The 17,130-nt window shown below is 48.2% G+C and overlaps 1 long non-coding RNA gene across 1 annotated transcript in view; it reads left to right on the forward strand.

Annotated features, from left to right (window-relative positions):
• Positions 1 to 220: 220 nt before the first annotated feature.
• The window catches only part of LOC148339240 (uncharacterized), a 62,447-nt gene continuing 45,537 nt past the window's right edge, over positions 221 to 17,130 (forward strand). Inside the window, exon 1 of the long non-coding RNA XR_015842791.1 lies at positions 221 to 804. This is a non-coding gene — a long non-coding RNA (uncharacterized LOC148339240). The remainder of the gene's footprint in view (positions 805 to 17,130) is intronic.

Raw genomic sequence — 17,130 nt, forward strand, 5'->3', positions numbered from 1 at the left:
TGTGCTGCAATTTTTAACATTCTTATCTTGTCAACAATGTGGGAATAAAAGCCTACAGTAGAAATAAGATATTATAGAGCTGTCAAAATGATCGCGTTAACGTTTGAGATTAATTTAAAAAGAAAAAAGGCCGTCAATGTAATTTCTTTACTTCCGGTGGGGGCTGACCTTTTACCTCTGTTCACGTGGTACAGCCTAACTTCGAGGAGAATCCCTGACGCCAAGATGGACAAAGACGAGCTTTTAGGTGGAAAGTTTTACTTTAAAAAGTTGCTCGATGGCTCTTTGGAGAAATCTACAGTAGTTTGCTCACTGTGTCAAGTCGAATTTAAATATCCGAACTACGCTGAGGCGTGCGCTGGCCATTTTGTGGATATTGCAAACAAATGGGAAATAAAGGAGAAGTTAAGCACTCTTTGCGCTGTTCGAGCCCTTAAGATGGTTGCAGCCGCGAGACTTTTCCCTTTTCAAAACCTGCCATGCACATCCTGCAACGAACGGTGACAGTTTGCCTGAACGACAGCGGATTTGAAAGTGTTTTGGCCAAGTGTCACAAGATTGTCGGCCACGTCAAGCACAGTCCACCAAACGCCCAGGAGTAAAAGGAGCAGCAAGTTGCGCACGGACGCTGGCGCAGGACGTTCCAACAAGATGGAAGTCCACCTTCGAGATGGTAAAGCGGATCCGGAGAAACGAATCGCCTCGACCAACTAAACTGGCACAGCAGAAGCGTAAGGTTGCCATGCGGAACGAACAGGAGCGGTCCAAATTGCAAAAGCTACAAGAACCACTTGAACCCTGCAAGTAAGTTCTTTCCTTTTCCTTTCCTTTTCCGCCGTGCGCATGCGTGCGTGTCTTGCGTACGCATTTTTTTTCTTTTTGTCTCATTAGTATGGCAACTTGACTTTTGTGTGTGTGCATGTTTGCTCCACTAAGATTCGTGTGTGCGGACAAAAACGGGAAAGTGGTGACACGAGTGTGTTTTTTTTTTTTTCTGTGTCCTGACTGGTTAGCACGATGGCCTCACAGTGAGAGACAGATTCGGTCGTGGGTTCGATCCCGGCTCCGGCCATCCTGTGTTTTGCATGTTCTCCCCGTGCCTGCGTGGGTTTCCTCCGGGTATTCCGGTTCCCTCCCACATTCCAAAAACATGCTTGGCAGGTCGATTGACGTTCGAAATTGCCCCTAGGTATGAGTGTGAGCGTGAATGGTTGTTCGTCCACGTGTGCCCCGTTCAGGGTGTCCCCCGCCTAGTGCCCAAAGATAGCTGGGATAGGCTCCAGCCACCCCCCCGCGACCCGCCTGAGGAGAAGCGGTACAGATAATGAATGTGGGTGTGTATATATATATATATATATATATATATATATATATATATATATATATACACATCCATCCATCCATCCATCCATCCATCCATCATCTATACCGCTTCTCCTCACGCGGGTCGCGGGGGTGCTGCAGCCGATCCCAGCTATCTTCGGGCAGTAGGCGGGGGACACCCTGAACTGGTTGCCAGCCAATTGCAGGGCACACGTCGACGAACAACCATCCGCACTCACACTCATACCTAGTGGCAATTTCGAACGTCAATCGACCTGCCGTGCATGTTTTTGGAATGTGGGAGGAAACCGGAGTACCCGGAGGAAACCCACGCAGGCACGGGGAGAACATGCAGGATGGCCGGAGCCCACGACTGATGCGGTCTCTCACTGTGAGGCCATCGTGCTAACCAGTCGGCCACCGTGCCGCCCTAATATATAATATAATATAATATATATAATATAATATAATATATATTATATAATATACTGAGCGAAACTATGCTGGTGGGGCGTTGAGGGGGGTCTCTAGTGTGAATCACCCCGTTATTGAAGTAACTTTGATCAATGAAGCAGTTACCTCGCAAGGTTCCAGGTGAGACGTCTTGATCCCAATTTGCCCATTCGCCAAAAATTTAATCTGTTAGAATGACACATTTTTACGAGCACTCTCATCACTCTAGATTTATTTTAAGCTGCAGGCCAAGTTTTGGAGGGAGCTATTATGCGAAACGGGAAGCAGATTTACTCACATTCGTTTGTGCTTTATTGCTGCCTTTTTTTTTTCTCCTCGAACTGGAAAGTAATTAAAGCCTGACATGGTCCCGCGTGCCGAAAATGTCATCCAATCATCCCGGCAAATGTGACACGTGTGGAGATGTTTCGCTTCCATTGGAATGGAATTAAAGGCAAAGCGGCCGACAGCAGCGACGCCGCTGATGGACGTCGTTAATTACTGAGCTTCGACACCGGGAGGCTTTCCCGTCCCGCAATTTGATTCATTCTGCTGCCGGTGGCGTCCCGATTCTGCCAAAGGCCCGTTTGAAAGTCGGCTCTTTGCTACAAGCGTGACCGCGCAAAAGGTGCAATTTGTGTTCAACGGGGACGAGGCCACGCCCCCCCACCCCACCCCAAATGGAAAGACGTAGCAGGAAGGAAGGATGTTCCATTCTGAAAAAATTATTACGCGCAATCATTTTTTATTATTAAATTATTTCTTTCATTCCGAAAGGTAGAAATGTATAAATTGGAGTCTGGTTTCAAGGCTCTGAGCTTTCTATCGCTTTATGAATTGCCTCAAAACTGTTGTGAAATTGAAGGGAAACACTTTGAAAAATTCTCAAGTACACTCACTTCAGTACGAGACATTGGAAAATGAGCACGATTTATAACAATGTTATATATACTGTATATAATAATCATTTTTTTCCAATGATGCCAATTTTGTAATCGTCGAATTTCAAATTTTGATGAATTGCTCCAATTGAGCGCGGCCCATTCAACATCTCCCTTTGGACGCCGTCCATGGCGAAATCGCGACCACGAAAAGCCGATGGTCAGGAAGGGCCCAACATTTCAATGTGGACACGGAGGACGCAGAGGCGGCCATCTCGCGTCTGCTTTTCTCCAACAACCGTTGTTGGCCGTTTGCTTGGCGCGCGGACGCCGGCCGCCTTCCAAACGTGGACGCACACGCCACGTGACAATCCCAGTTCCTCAACGCGATGCGGCGCTCCGCACCTGTTCCGCCCACTTCTCCAGCCACGCCCACTAAGGTCCAACATGAGATTGATTCCGTGCCGCCGTTTGCGCGTTTCTTTTTGCAATATTGACGCGTGCGAGTCGAGTCGGATCGCGGCAAAAAGAGTTTGGCCAATCGGCTTGCCACTCCGGGACCGGACACGCCTCCTTTTGGATCAACGGATTCCGGACTTTCCCCAGAGCAGCCGACTCGTTCGCTGCCGTTGCCGGATGGAGAAGGCAAAAAGGAGCCGGCGGTGACGCATCATTTTCACCAGCGCACGTCTTGCTTCTTCGACGAGGCGGGCCTTGTTTTCAGATGCGGCTCGGAAAGGAAGAACGCTCGCCATTTTTGTCTTGGTCACGTTTTGAAGCTTCAAATGAATCCTGCTGGATTGGTGGCAGAAAATCGCCTTGAATTGTGGAGATGATTTTGAAACTTTTGTCGGGTTTGAGCCAACTCACGGAACTTTTGCCAACGTGCATCAAAGGACGGCCGGCTGATGCGGCTCACGATTTCGGACCCAAGCCGAGCGGGTCGTCGGATGTTGAAGGGAACGGCGACCGTCGTGACTCGCCGGCGACGCCCACTCGTACATCACCGCTTACGCTTTTTTTTTTTTTTTTTTTTAACCCCCTCATGCATTATTCACCAGCACATTTTTTTTCCCTTTAAGCAGCATAGCGCCTCCCGATGTCGATGATTCCGTTTGGACCGAGAGCGACAAATCAAAACGTTCCCGATCGAGCCATTTCGAACTTTTTCTGCCACCTTCGGGCTGCCTGGAGGGAATTTTTTTTTTTTTTTTGCGCTCGTCTCCACACTTGGCAAGGTCGTCCGAATCATTTGCATTTGGACAAAATTGCTTCTTTGTTGAAAGGCGGCGATTTGTATTAAAGTGCTTGTACACAGCTGAATATTCAGCAGCATTCAAGGATGGAATCAATAAATTCCTTCAACAGCGTCCAAATGATTGTCTGGGCTCCAACGTGGACAAAAGCGCAGGATGACATCCTTGAGGAAACTTTTAAAGGACTTCCCAAAGCGGAACATGGTCAGGAAGCGTTTATTAGCCACATTTTTTTTTTTTCCCGCTACAGAATTTGTTGTTGTGGTCAAATTAATGGAAGCCTTCGGACGCGAGAATGAATGCGGCGTGCGATTTGGCCCGGCGGCAGAAGGCAATTATTTACGGCAAAGACTAAAAATCCATGCTTGGTCAGCTCATTATCTTTGGAGCATCCAAACAAATTGTAAAAATGTTTTCCGTGAGCAGCTCGATGTCAGCGCTTCTCCTGTACGGGCCGATCCCGGCTGACTCCACCCTGAACCGGTCGCAGGGCAGACGGCTCGATGTTTTGTTTTTAATCAAGCTCGATGGATCGTAGCTTCTTGTGGCCATTTTGGCGTGGCGCGTCAAACGCTCATCTTGTCCTCGGCCGGACGAAAAGCAAATGTATTTGGAAGCGCGCTCTGTCGCGACCACTCGAGCGAAAACGATCCAAGTGGATTTGCGCGAGCTTCGAGGTGTCGCTCGGCTACTTTGGCCTCGACTCGGCACGTCGATTAGACGCGAGTGGTTTAAGTGGCGCTCGGCGAGCTGCGCGGTCTGAGGTCACGCCGCAATTAAAGCGGTGACAATTTTGCACGTCGCTCCAACTCACAAAAGGACACGAGAGTTTGGGGCGTCACCGGAAAGTGGACGGCAAACTGAGCAAGGTGACAAATGAACGCGACGGTGCGGAGGACGTTTTGAAAGCGTCTCGGAACGAAGCAAATTGTCTCGGCGATCTGCGTGTGAGCGTGAGCCGTGTGCTTGTTTTACTTTTCACGCATCATGAAATAAACGGCTCGCAAGTGGCTTGGCGAGGTGGCAGAAGCGGCAGAGTGGCCCTGGTTTTGTCGCACGGTTGTCATGGTAACCAAAAGCGCATTTGCCATTGGCGTGGGACACGGTTGCCAGAATAACGCGAGACATTTGACGACAAGCATTTCAGAGAATGTGTGTGGATTTTTTTCCTTTTTGATCTTTGTAATATTTTCTTACATGTTGTCACCCCCCCCCCCCAAAAAAAATTATAAGCCAATTTAATCGGTCGCCTCACATTTATTTATATAGCGTGTTTTGTGAAAAGTTGAAGTCATTTATGACTTTTGTTTGGTTGAAAATACATGGCAAGAAATCCGAAACAGTTTTTTTTGTTTGTTTTTTTTTTTAAATCACAATATTCAGAGGAAGATTTTTTTTTTTCCGCCCCACTGCAGCTTGCAGATGATGAATTTTTTTCGTCTCAAATTAGCTTGACGCTAATCATTTGAAACGCAGTATATGTTCGGTCGAGATCAATTGTTATTGGTTTAAGATTTGTGTGCGATGTTAAAGCAACCGCGGCGCTCGGACTAATAAATACCGGGGCCTAAAAATAGGCAGGTAAAGCTCCCGTGGCGAACCGCAGGGACGCGGCTCGTCCGTCCGCCGAGACGGCGCGCTGACTAATGAAGTCGGGAAGCTTAGAGCAATTAGACACATCAAAGCTCAAATCTGAAAATTAATTAGGCCTCTCCTCTCCTCTGGTTTGCATGCGCTGGAGCGGCGCCTCATTAGCATAACGCCGGCGTGCAAAAACACGCAGGTGCCTCGTCCTTGTTGACGCCGCCACAAATGTTTGCTTTTCACATATTTGGACCATTTCGAGAGGTAAATAAATGCAAGCGTCGGAATCGGGGCGAATGCGGCAAAAAAATAAATAAAATACGCGCATACGCGGTTATCGTGAGCGCCGATTCCATTAAGAGCACCAACAACGGTTGCGCGGCGCTGCGTTCATCATTAGCGCGCTTCAAACGCTTCTTTAGGGCCCGACGGATCAAAACGAGGGCTCGGATGAAACAAACACGTGGACTGAACTGTCTTGTCCTTCGGCCGGCGCCCGATTTGTTGTTGCGTGTTGTGCCGAGCCGCATCAAAGCGTGGCCAATCGCGTGCTCGCTCATCAACGACTTCAAACATGCGGGCTCATTAGCAGTGACGTGTCATTTGAAACGCCGGCCTCCGCGACGTTTTTACAAAAAAAAAAAAGATTTGCTTTTGGTCCTCAATATTGCAAATATGCAATAGTTTTTTTTTCCTTTGCGAGCACACGCGCTAAATGACAAGAAGCAATAGAATGCAACCGACTCAAAAGTCTGACGTCACATCACCAGAAAATTCACGCAAACCAGGTCGAGGTGTCGTCATTTAACTTGCATGTTTCAGGAAGCCGCTCGCAAATATTTGAGGATTCCGACATCCCACTGAAAAGTTGAGAGAGCAATCAAGTTTTGTAGCTTGCCTTCTTCTGCTGCACGGAAAGAAGAAAAAATTAAGAAATTGCGGAATTATTTGAGGAGCCGCTTCAGCCCGAAAACGTGTTTACGTGCGAACGGCATTTCCGAAGCAACGAACATCTCTCGACACTTAAGAAATAAATACAAAAAAAATAAATAAATAAATGCTCACCGGTGGAAGTGAAGCGGACATAAAAGAAAAAAAAGTGACTTGATGAATGTTTCACGTGCGCGCCGTGCCGAACCTCGGATTGATTTGTTGTCCGATAGAAACGGACGCCTCTTTAGTCGTTTCTTCCTGGAAATCTGCGAATGGTTTCCCTCCGCCTTGCCCGCTTTGAAAATTGATGCGGCGGCCGCAATTCCTTTCCCTCCAGGCTGCACTTTGATTCATCCACCGGACTCGGAGCACGCAAGTCACGTCCATTTTTTCACGTATCGTAAATTCACGGGAGCATTTTTTTTTTATAAGTTGACCAAATCGCTACGGGTCTTCTGATTCAAGAAGAGATTGTCCTCAATTCTGATGAGAGAGGAAAACAGAATCAACAGTTGATGATCTAAAAAAAGAAAACCAGTTGAACTTTTAGAATGACGTGGAAATGTGTTTTTTATGAATGCAAAACGCAAATATTTGGATCCAATTAGTCAAGAGAATTTTCCGTTTTTCAGAGCCACAAAATCTGCCGCAAATTCATGAAATACGCCCGAGAGAAATTGTTGGAGGAGATTCCAAAATCAATGCAGGTGGCGGGAGGTGCGGCAAGTTTTGCCTGCAGGAAACCAAAGTTGAGAGCGGCAGCGGGAGACAAAGCGTACGTTCCGTTGCGCTCTAATCTGTCTGTCGCAGCCCCGCAAAGCGTAAAAGGCCGGCCGTCCGTCGGGGGATCTTATTTACAGTTGCAACTCAACCATTTTCTTCTCATTCCTTTCCACTTCCAGCCGCCCAAACTGCGGCGGCCTTTTCATCTGAAATTCCATCTCTGCGAAACGTTCCACTTCCTGCTCCCGACCTGCCGTTTAATGGCACTATTGCGTGGCGCAACGCGCATCCCATTAGGCCGGGAAACATGAGGACATTGAGGAGGCGACACAAAAAAAAATGGAGGTGGTTGACGTCGTTTAAATTACTCATGTTGGACCTTACTGAAAGCAAAAACGCACACACATATATATATATATATCTGTTTATTTATTCATTTCCCAAAACGTTGTTGTCTACTTTAAAGGTCCCAAAATGTTCTTTGAGAACAAACTGGAAATGTGTTTGCTCAAAGTTTCCATCATTTGGATTTTTCTGTCACTTGTCACGATCGCCATGTTGGCTCCAATTTTCTAATATTTCTTTTTTTTGCCGCATACCGACAATTTGCAGCACGTTTGTTCATGCTCGGCTCTCAATCGGTTTTGAAGGTTTTGGTTTCATTTGAAAAAAAAAAATAAAAGGTTTGGAACATGTCGACGACGTTTTCGTAAAAGCAAAGAATCGAGTCATGCAAAGAGAGACGTTGGCCAAAAATTGGTGCCGCTTTTAAGAACTTTCTTGGACCAAAATGCTACTTTTTAATCTTGCTCTTTGACCCAAATGGACTCGGATGCAAATGTTGGCCGAATTGCGATTTGCGGTCAAATTCGCCGCCATGGTTGACGTCGCGTTCAGGCTGGCTTGCCGCTTTGACGTCTTTTGTCTTCTTTGAACGTGAACGATTTCCATGAGACGTGTTTTGTGCCGCTTTGTTTTGACATTTGGTGACTTCCAACAACAGGCGGCTGTCAATCACGTGCGTTGCCTTGCGGGAAGAGGAATTTGAAAATGGCAAAACATCAAATGAAATCAGAAATGCGTGTGCTCATCTGAAATCTACAATTATCATCTCATGATTTCCTGAACGCAACGATAACCGCTTTAAATGATCTCTCCATTTGGGGGTGTCCCAAAAAAATAAGGGAAGGGGGGGGGGGGACAGCCAGTAATGAAACCAAACCATCATGTCAACAAGATATAATGCAAAAATAAAATGCTGCCATTTTTTATCACCTTGCATATATTCAACCCATTTGGTCATTTGAATCGCTGTTCGTTTGCCCGCCTTGCCGTTGTTTTTCAAAGTGCAATTTTACGGCCACTCTCAAGCACTTTGCATTGCCTCATGTCACGACCACAGGAAAAAAAAATCATTACCTACTGCGGTGTGCCTGACTTAAAAAAAGATGAAGCTCAATTTGCTTTACACTCGAAAGCGGTTGAAAAATCAACAAGCATGCTGGGGTGCGTGTTAATGGCTTTGCGTTCACCGTCAAGTGTGTGTGTGTGTGTGTGTGTGTGTGTGTGTGTTCTGATAAGCAACCTCGTGGGTCTGAAGAAGTCGGCGTAATGAACGTCTGCAGCGCGACAATCATTAAAGGCCTCGGTGGGTTCGTGCGTGCGCGAACGGAACATGTTTGGGGCCCGAGAGAGGAACACATAAGCACTTTGCGTGTACTTTCCTGTTTGGGAGCGCGCGTGCGGCCTCGAAATGTTTCGCTCTCGCTTTGGATTCGTGTTGATGCTCGCAAATGCAAACGTGAACACGCTCAAACGAAACATCTGCTCGGAGGACGCAAACGTGAACGACGTCAAGTCCAACCGATTGGATTTCTCCAAAGTCTCAGAGGGCTTCGCATGGCCTCGGTCGACATCACGGTGGGAAAAAAAAAAAAAAAAGCAACCTTGAGACGGGAGCGCAGACCCGAATGGATGCCGACAATGTGAGCTGAAATCATGTTTGCTTCATGTCCAAAGCGGAGAAGAAAAAAGGAACAAAAGTCGTAAAGCGGCGTGCGAGCGCTGAAACTCGAGTACGGACAATTTCGCAGGAAAATCATTTTTGATCTCCAAATTGGACACAAAACACAAAAAATATCGAAATCAAAATTTCAATGTTTTGACATCACGTTCGTCGAACAAAACATTCAAGTTGAATGCGAAGGCGGCGCCGCACGAATATCAACTTGGCTTCACCGCACCGAAACAAATTTCCGTTCAAGTTCATTCCGTCGGGTGAAAGTAAGCCGGCTTTGTCCGCCGTCCGCTCGCTGCTCGCGACAATTGGCGACCATTTTTTTATCTCTCGGCCAAGTGGAAAGGAACGAGGCCGCCTCGTTTTGTTTTCTCAGCTCTCACGCTGATGTTTGGCAAGCGTCCAGCGCGGCGTTCCGTGATGGAGTGGCCAAAGGGGGCGGCGTCGGGCGGCCACGCCCCCTTGATTGAATGGCGAGCGGGCGAAATGCAGAAGACGACAGCCAATTAAACGGAGAAATGACGCCGCCGACGCCTTTGAGGAAACAAAAAAAAACTAAAGTCTCGTTCCCGGCAAAAATGAACATTTTCACAAATACGAATCAACAAATAAGAATCACATTTTTTTTTTTACCCCTCGAAATGATTTTTTTCAAAGTTTTAAAATGATAAAGCAATTCATTATTGAAGGAAATTTCGTCTTTTTATTATCCTCGACTATTTTGTTTTTCATTCCATTGTACACAATTGCCCTATTTTCTTTCCTTTACAATTGAATGATTTGTTTTTTTTTTGTTGTTGCTGAAGTTGCCGAAATGTGAAAATCTTGAAGTTGCATCTTGAATGTATTTCTTATTCCCAATTTGTAGGGTTTTTTAAAAAATTTGTTTTTTTTTGCAATCGTGCGTCAGCACCGACGACGCTTATTCCGTCATCTTTTCTGGGGTTCCTTTCCTGATTCGATCCGCTAAAATGACGATCGCTCCGATTGGCTCTTTGCTATCAAATCCAAAGCGGGAAGTGACAATCGCAAACAAAACACTTTAATTTCTTCCCGCTTGTCCTCTGAGAGTGTTGAGCAACATTTTCTTTCTTTTTTTTTTTTTTTTGCACGCAACTTTGACTGCGACGTACGATTTTTTTTTTTTCTTTCTGTGATCTTAACGTCGCCAACATCATCACAGAATCTCCATTTTTCCAATTAGAAGAGGATGTGACATTTAACAGCAATTATTCAACCATTATCCCCCCATTAGGAAGATTTCCGAATGTGTAATCCCCGAGATTACTTGAGAAAGAGATTAACGCGAGGCCGCTTTTCAATATTCATACGCAGGACCGCGAACGCGTCGCCCGCTTGGATATCAGATGCGAGATCACGTTGCCGTTCGTCACCGTTTACCATCGCTACGGACAGCATTTCAGCCAGCGCGGAGGGCAATTTGGATTCTGAGGTCGCAAAGGGCGCGGGAATAAAGTCAACACACACAAGAAAAAATATTTGCTTTCCAGAAGGCTGTAGGACACAAATTATGATTGGAATTCAGTGGACTCGTCGAAGGAACGGGTCTTGCAACATGTCCTCCTACACGCTCACGCAGCACTGATGTCAAATTAGTCGTAAAACTCGAGCAGTGCGCGGAGTCGCCTTTTTAGTCACGACAAAGACAAACGAGTCGACGACGAGGACGGACTCCGAGAATATCCGAGGGACGCTCAAGCAACTTTGCATCACAATCCTCCCGAAATTGCTCTTCCACCGGACCCAAAATGTTCCCGGAAAAAAAACTTGACACTTTCTTTCCCAAAAAGCCAAAGCGAACGGTTTGGTCGCGCGGCATAAAAAAGTTCAAGTTGTCGGTGCCTGCGTGGTCTTAAAAAAAAAAAAACTAATTCAATGTGCTGATGGCGTCTGCGCTCGGTTGCAACCTTTGCGTCCCTCTCGACGATTGTTTCATCAAACGGCGAGCCATAAAAGCCGAAAGGTTTTCCGAGGTGCGGCACTCCGGCACGTCCGTGACCAGCGTCCGCCGCCGCGCACGTCCCCATCTCATCCCGCCCGGCCGCTTTCAAAGTCCATTTTTAGGGGAGCGCCGTTCCATTTCATTGCGAGGCTTGTACCGTAAATCGCATTTTCCCAGCATGGCATGCGCTCGCATTAACATGACAAAAAGCTCCCGTCTCGGGTTATTGCCCACCGCGCCGTTTCCGCCGGTTGCCGCGCCGCCGACGGCTGCGTCAGGAGGGGGAGGGGGGGAATTGGAAATACGAAATGGAGCGGATTTCGTCTCACAACCATCGACGGCGTCGCCCTTTGAGACGCTCGGCTGATAAATTAGTCGGCACGATATTTACGTCATCATCGACGCCGCAAGAATTTATTTCCAGGTGGAAAACGATCATCTCACACGTACGGCTCATCCAATCGAGAATTTTAATCGACTCGACCGTCAAAACAATACGACGACAAACCGGTCACATTTCGTTTTTGCGAGCAATTCTTTGGGCAGAGACGCCACCGCGGTCGGCAGAAATCAAGTGCGAGCAACTCCGAGACGACACACTTCGATTTGAATCCATTCCAAGCCAGCAAAAAAAAAAAAAAAAAAGAAAGCTGCAGTCTTTGTCGCGTTTCACAGAGCGTAAAAGAATTTGCACGTGATTGCTTCCGTTCACGCCATGCGTCCGTGTTGCTGCAACGTTTGTGTTTCGCTTAAGCTCGCTGACGTTGGGATGCGTTTGGTTAAATATATAAGAGAAAATTGTTTATTTACAGTAAATTGACAAGTGCCAAAATATCCGCACAAAAACAAACCAAGCACAAAACTCGTGTTCATTTTCTCGCGCTCACGATAGCGCAAAAAAAAAAAAATCATCCGTGGATTGAGCGTTGCGGTGGTTTGGTCACAAGTTTTACGTGTCCTGGCCTTGTGCTTCTCATTTGCATAATGACCCCTCCCATCCCATCCCGTCCACGTTTGGAAGTTTGGCGGCCGCTTTCAGGCCATCTGACGCCCTAATTCTGCACGTGAAAAGAAATGTCTGTTTTCCGACGCGCCGCCCCCTGCTGGACAACCGCTCGACCTTCAGATCGCGTCGTCGCGGACCGGCGCCGACTCCGCTCTACATTCAGCGCACTCTCGCCGACACTTCCTTGGCAGCGTATGAAAAACAAAAGAACACAAACACGGCGCCCCGCCGCCGGCAATCAAAAAGTTGAAAAAGTCCCGTGGAAGCAAGTTTACAATGGTAACCTTCCGACGTGCGACAGTATTTACATAAAGGATTCTGGCTCGGCTGGAATATTAATGATTGATGCCAAGCGTCATGAATGATTTATAACCAAAGCCAATCAGAGGCTGACTTCTCCGCGCGCCACCTGAGGGATATTACACATTTATAACTCAAGGACACGCCGTTATTGTTTTTGGGCCGTGCCACTTTGCGTTGCTCTTCCTCTTGGTTTCACTTTGTTTCCAAAGACGCTCGCGATCGGCTGCTCGGCAGAAAAGTGCACTCGGGGGGGCCAAGACGGAGCCTCGTCCGCAAATGTGCGCCGACGTGGGGAGAAGCGACCGTTCCGTTGCACTGGAAGCCTTCGAGATGCGTTTTTCACACTTTCCACGATCATGGAAGCACACTTTCCACACTCCATTTCTTGTCGAGCTGAAATGAGTCGGGGGGCGTCCCAGTTTCAGGCAAGTGAAAGAGAGCGGCCAGCCCGTTTTGTTTTCGGCCTTCGTTCTCATCGCCACTGAGGTTGAAGCGAGGGCGTCGCGGCGAGCCTCGTCTCCCTCGACCTTTGCTGAGCTACGTCATTTATCGGACATGAGATTCATTTCAGAGACAAACGGCGGATCCCAAAGCAAAAAAAAAGCATCGACTTCACACTTTATGCGCTACATTAATCGTAAGCGCTGCATCGCTACATGACGGCACATGACATTTCTTTCCGACCATTATCGCTCTGCCCATCCCGGCTGTCTTCGGGCGGGAGGCGGGGTCACCCCCTGAACTGGTCGCCAGCCCATCGCAGGACGCACAAAGACCGACGACCCTCGGCACCCGGCACTCACACTTGGGCGTGTTCCATGCATGTTTTTGGAATGTGGGAGGAAACCGGAGCACCCGAAGAAAAGCCACGCGGTCACGGGAGAACACGCAAAGTGCACTCATTCTGAAGCCGGAATCGAAACCATCATCTCTGAACTGCGAGGCGGACGCGCGAACCCGTCGTCTTCTTCAAATTAGCCGGCTCGGCCAATAGCAAGTCCAAATTTCATGACTTTTTCCGCATGCGCCACACGCGCAGCTCTGTAGCCGAATGGTCAAGTTTGTATGAAGTGCCGCCACCGCGAGGTTAAAGTACTTTTGATGTTTCATTTTAAAAAAATCCAAAACAAACTAAAAATGACACATCCTGGGAGCTGCTCGTACAGTCGGCAGGCCTGAGCTTCAGAAGTGAAAGCTGAGCGAGTGGAGAGTGTTTAAAAAAACAAACAAAAACGCATTGACGTCTCAAATGATGTTTGTCTGCCTTTGACTCGCCAAGCGAGCAAGCGTCCTTCTTTTGTCCATCCTTCCGACCAATAGAAAGACAAAAAAAGTGAAACGGCGCCAGTGGCCTCGCTCATGTTGGCAAAAGAAACCAATAAAGCCAACGGTCGTAACTCGGCGCCACCGTTGCGCCAGCTTGCCCCGCCTCCTTCCAGCAATTTGGCTCTTGCCAGCGCTTTGCAGCGGCCATGTTGCTTTGCAGGTTTGCCCCACCCCCCCCCAGCCCTCGCCCCCCCCTGCGCGCCGTTTGTCAGGTGGGCTTTGCAGAATGAGCGGCAGAAGAAAGGAGCGCGGAACAGATGGGCAGATGGGGAACGGTTGCTGCTCGGTGCCATGCGGCTGCGACCAAAGATAACACATTCCGGGGGGCGGGGGGGGGGGGGGGCGTAATCCCAGCCATGTTTTAGAACAGCAGAAGGCCCGCGCTAAGCCGAACGGTGCGACGGTGTTACAATGCCAACGTGTTCATCGGATAGGACAAGGTTTCCAAAATGGCGATCAACGTTGCAGCACCAAACGCTTTGAATAGAAGCCGAGCCGTAGACACTCGCCAAACGAAATGCAACCCAATTAGAGGTCAAAAAGGCGGCGAGTCGGCCCAACTTTTTGGGGCCAAGACAAAAAGTGATCCCGTTTTGGGTTCTTTTATTTTGGAGCCAACTCGGGACTTCCCACTTCCCCTCAAGATTGGAGGCAATGCAACCACTTTTCTCATGACTTGCGTGTGTGCGACCGATACATTTATTTATTTTCATTTGTTTTAATTGTTTCATTTCACGTTTGTTTTTTTGGTTGCTGCTGAAGCGGAAATTCTGTGGAGTTACATGGCTCAACACGAGAAGGTTGGTGGCCAACAAAAATCAATGCAGCTCTGCTTACCTTTCCTTTTGATGACCAACCACCCCAAAAACGGCAAATAAAAACAAGAGAACCTCGCATTTATCAAAAGTCTCCACCCCCCTGTTCAAACGCCAGCAAAAAAAAAAGAGGAACCCAAAATGAATCATTTCGGAACTTTTTTCCTTCATTAACCTTCAACGCTCACTTGGGAAAAAAAAAAAGAAGAATTGATTATAATTCTTTTTTTTTTTCATCTGGAAGTGACGCTTTCGTCACGCCATTATGGATTATGGACGCCAACATTTGCAAATGGCAATGGCAGCGGGATTCTTCAAAAAGTCCAACAAGTCGACTTATTTGCGTTCATTCATTTGCGGCCACTTTGAATGGCGGCCGCTGCCGTTTAACGATCCCGTTTTACAAAAGTTTTGAAAAGAGAAGGAGATCACTTTCGGGAGAGGGCGACCATTGGAAATCACGCAGCTTCAAACAATGGAATCCCTTTTGAAAAACATCCAAATGTTTTATTTTCCCACAAATGTTCATGAATCCATCCGGCGACTTTTCACGCAGAAGAGGCTAAAAATGCCAACGGAGCATCGGAAAAGAGCGCCAGCCGTTCCGGCCACGTTCGAAGAAATTGTCGGCCCCCGACTCCGTTAAAACAACAAAAAAAAAAGCATCCGTGTGTGACGCCGCCGCGGGCGAGAGGATTATTTGTCCCGAATGAGCCGGCTAATTTCCGATTCCAATCGGAAGTGTTTTTGTCAAACCCAAGTGAGCGAACGCTCGGTCTTCCCTTCTGTCCTCTCGGTCCGTTTGTCTCGCTCTCCTTCGACAAGTAAGAACGTACGTCGGAACGGTCCTCCGCAAAGCGCCAACGTCCGCGAGGGCAAAAAAAATGACAAATGTCATTTGCATCACTTCCTGCTCATGCCGAAATCTGCCATGAGGATTCATGCGCCATTTGCTCCAAAGTTCCACGGCCATTTTTGGCAGGACAAAAAGGACAGACGCTCGGCCGCGTGCAAAAGGAGGCGGGTGTCATTACGTCGTTATTGGCGCCGCTCTCCAGAGTTTTGCGCGTGATCAACGATGAACGCGGAAGCCGGGACGAGCGAGCGCCGCACGCTGGCGCCGCATCCACAATTAAACATTTCATTTGATTGTTTCCACGGACGGGAGCGGCGGCGACGCCAGATGCTGCGTTCGACCCTTTTAATGTTGACCCACGACTGCGTCAAACCATTCGAATTCAGAACGGACGTGTTGCGACCATTATTATGCCATCGCCCCCCCCACCATCTTGTTCCTGCTCGAGTACTGGTTTCTATTGTCATTTGGGTTTTTTTAAGACACAATATGCCGGGAGTTCCAATAAAACAATAAAATGAGGAGACGTTGTAGCGATGATCAGCATCCAACTTGGTGAAGGTTGACGGTGCAAAAGTGGCCAAAAATCATCCGAAATCCAAAACCTTGCCTTTAGCGTGCTCCAAAGAAAAGCGCCATTGAGGGGCCAACACACAAAAGATACAAAAAATGGACAACCACGATACTCCTCGCTGACGGCGTCACAGTCATTCAAAGTCTTCTCCGTTTGTGTGGGTATGACTGCATTTTACTGCCCCCTGGCGGCCAAGCCAAGCACATCGTTCAAGCGAGGCGTGATCTCACATTCGCATCACAAGGCTTCGTCGGTCCGTTTCAAGAGCGACCAGAGAAAGTGAAGCGAGATTAGAAAAACGGCGAAAGACCAGAAGGAGCAGCGCAAGGAATTGAAGGGAAGCGTGAAATCCTGACGCCGCCGCAGCGCAACATCCCAAACGTGCCGAGAAAAGGAGCACGGCGTCGCGTAGCCCCGCCTCCATCCATCAACTGATAACCGGCATTTAATAGGCCGGCAACACGGCCGCACGAATTCTGCATGTCCAGCGGTGGTTTTCGGGCGTATCGCTGACACTTTGAAGGCTCTCAGCTGGAGAATCTATTAACAGCCGCAATCATTCCAAAGGTAAACGCTGACATTTCAGGCAGCCTGTTATTTTGACTGACTGCCTATTAGAGGGTGTAACGCGCCGCGCAAACGTATACTTCAAGCCTCAGCGCCTCGGAAATGGACGGCGCCGAGCGAGGAGATCAATCTGCGGCTCTTTATTTCGCGAGGTCACCCGGGGACATGTTGCGGGTTCGCGCATGGTCTGCACGACTCCACCTCGGAGAAGTGAGCTCTATTAGGAGGCGCTTTACGCAAGATGCGCGTTGTTTATGGAACCCGCGCCTCGTAAATCCATTCTTATCGCTTTATCCGACCGCCGCGGCAATTTACCATCGTCCCGGACCGGCTCGCATCCTCCGACAGTCGCCGCGAGTGTCCGACTTCAACTTGGCGTCGAAGATGGAGTGACCGTCGGTGAAATGAAACTGCCCAGCGCGCTCACGTGCTCAAAATTGTTGCTACCGCTTTTAACGAGAGGAAAACCCGTCGTGGTCACGGGGAAAAAAGTTCCACAAAAAACAAACGTCATGAAAATGAACCACCGGAAACTCACCAAATTGGCCCG

Source organism: Idiotropiscis lumnitzeri, chromosome 4 (genome assembly GCF_059441095.1).
Source record: "Idiotropiscis lumnitzeri isolate Australia: NSW breed Sydney's pygmy pipehorse chromosome 4, RoL_Ilum_1.0, whole genome shotgun sequence".
Lineage (NCBI taxonomy): Eukaryota > Metazoa > Chordata > Actinopteri > Syngnathiformes > Syngnathidae > Idiotropiscis > Idiotropiscis lumnitzeri.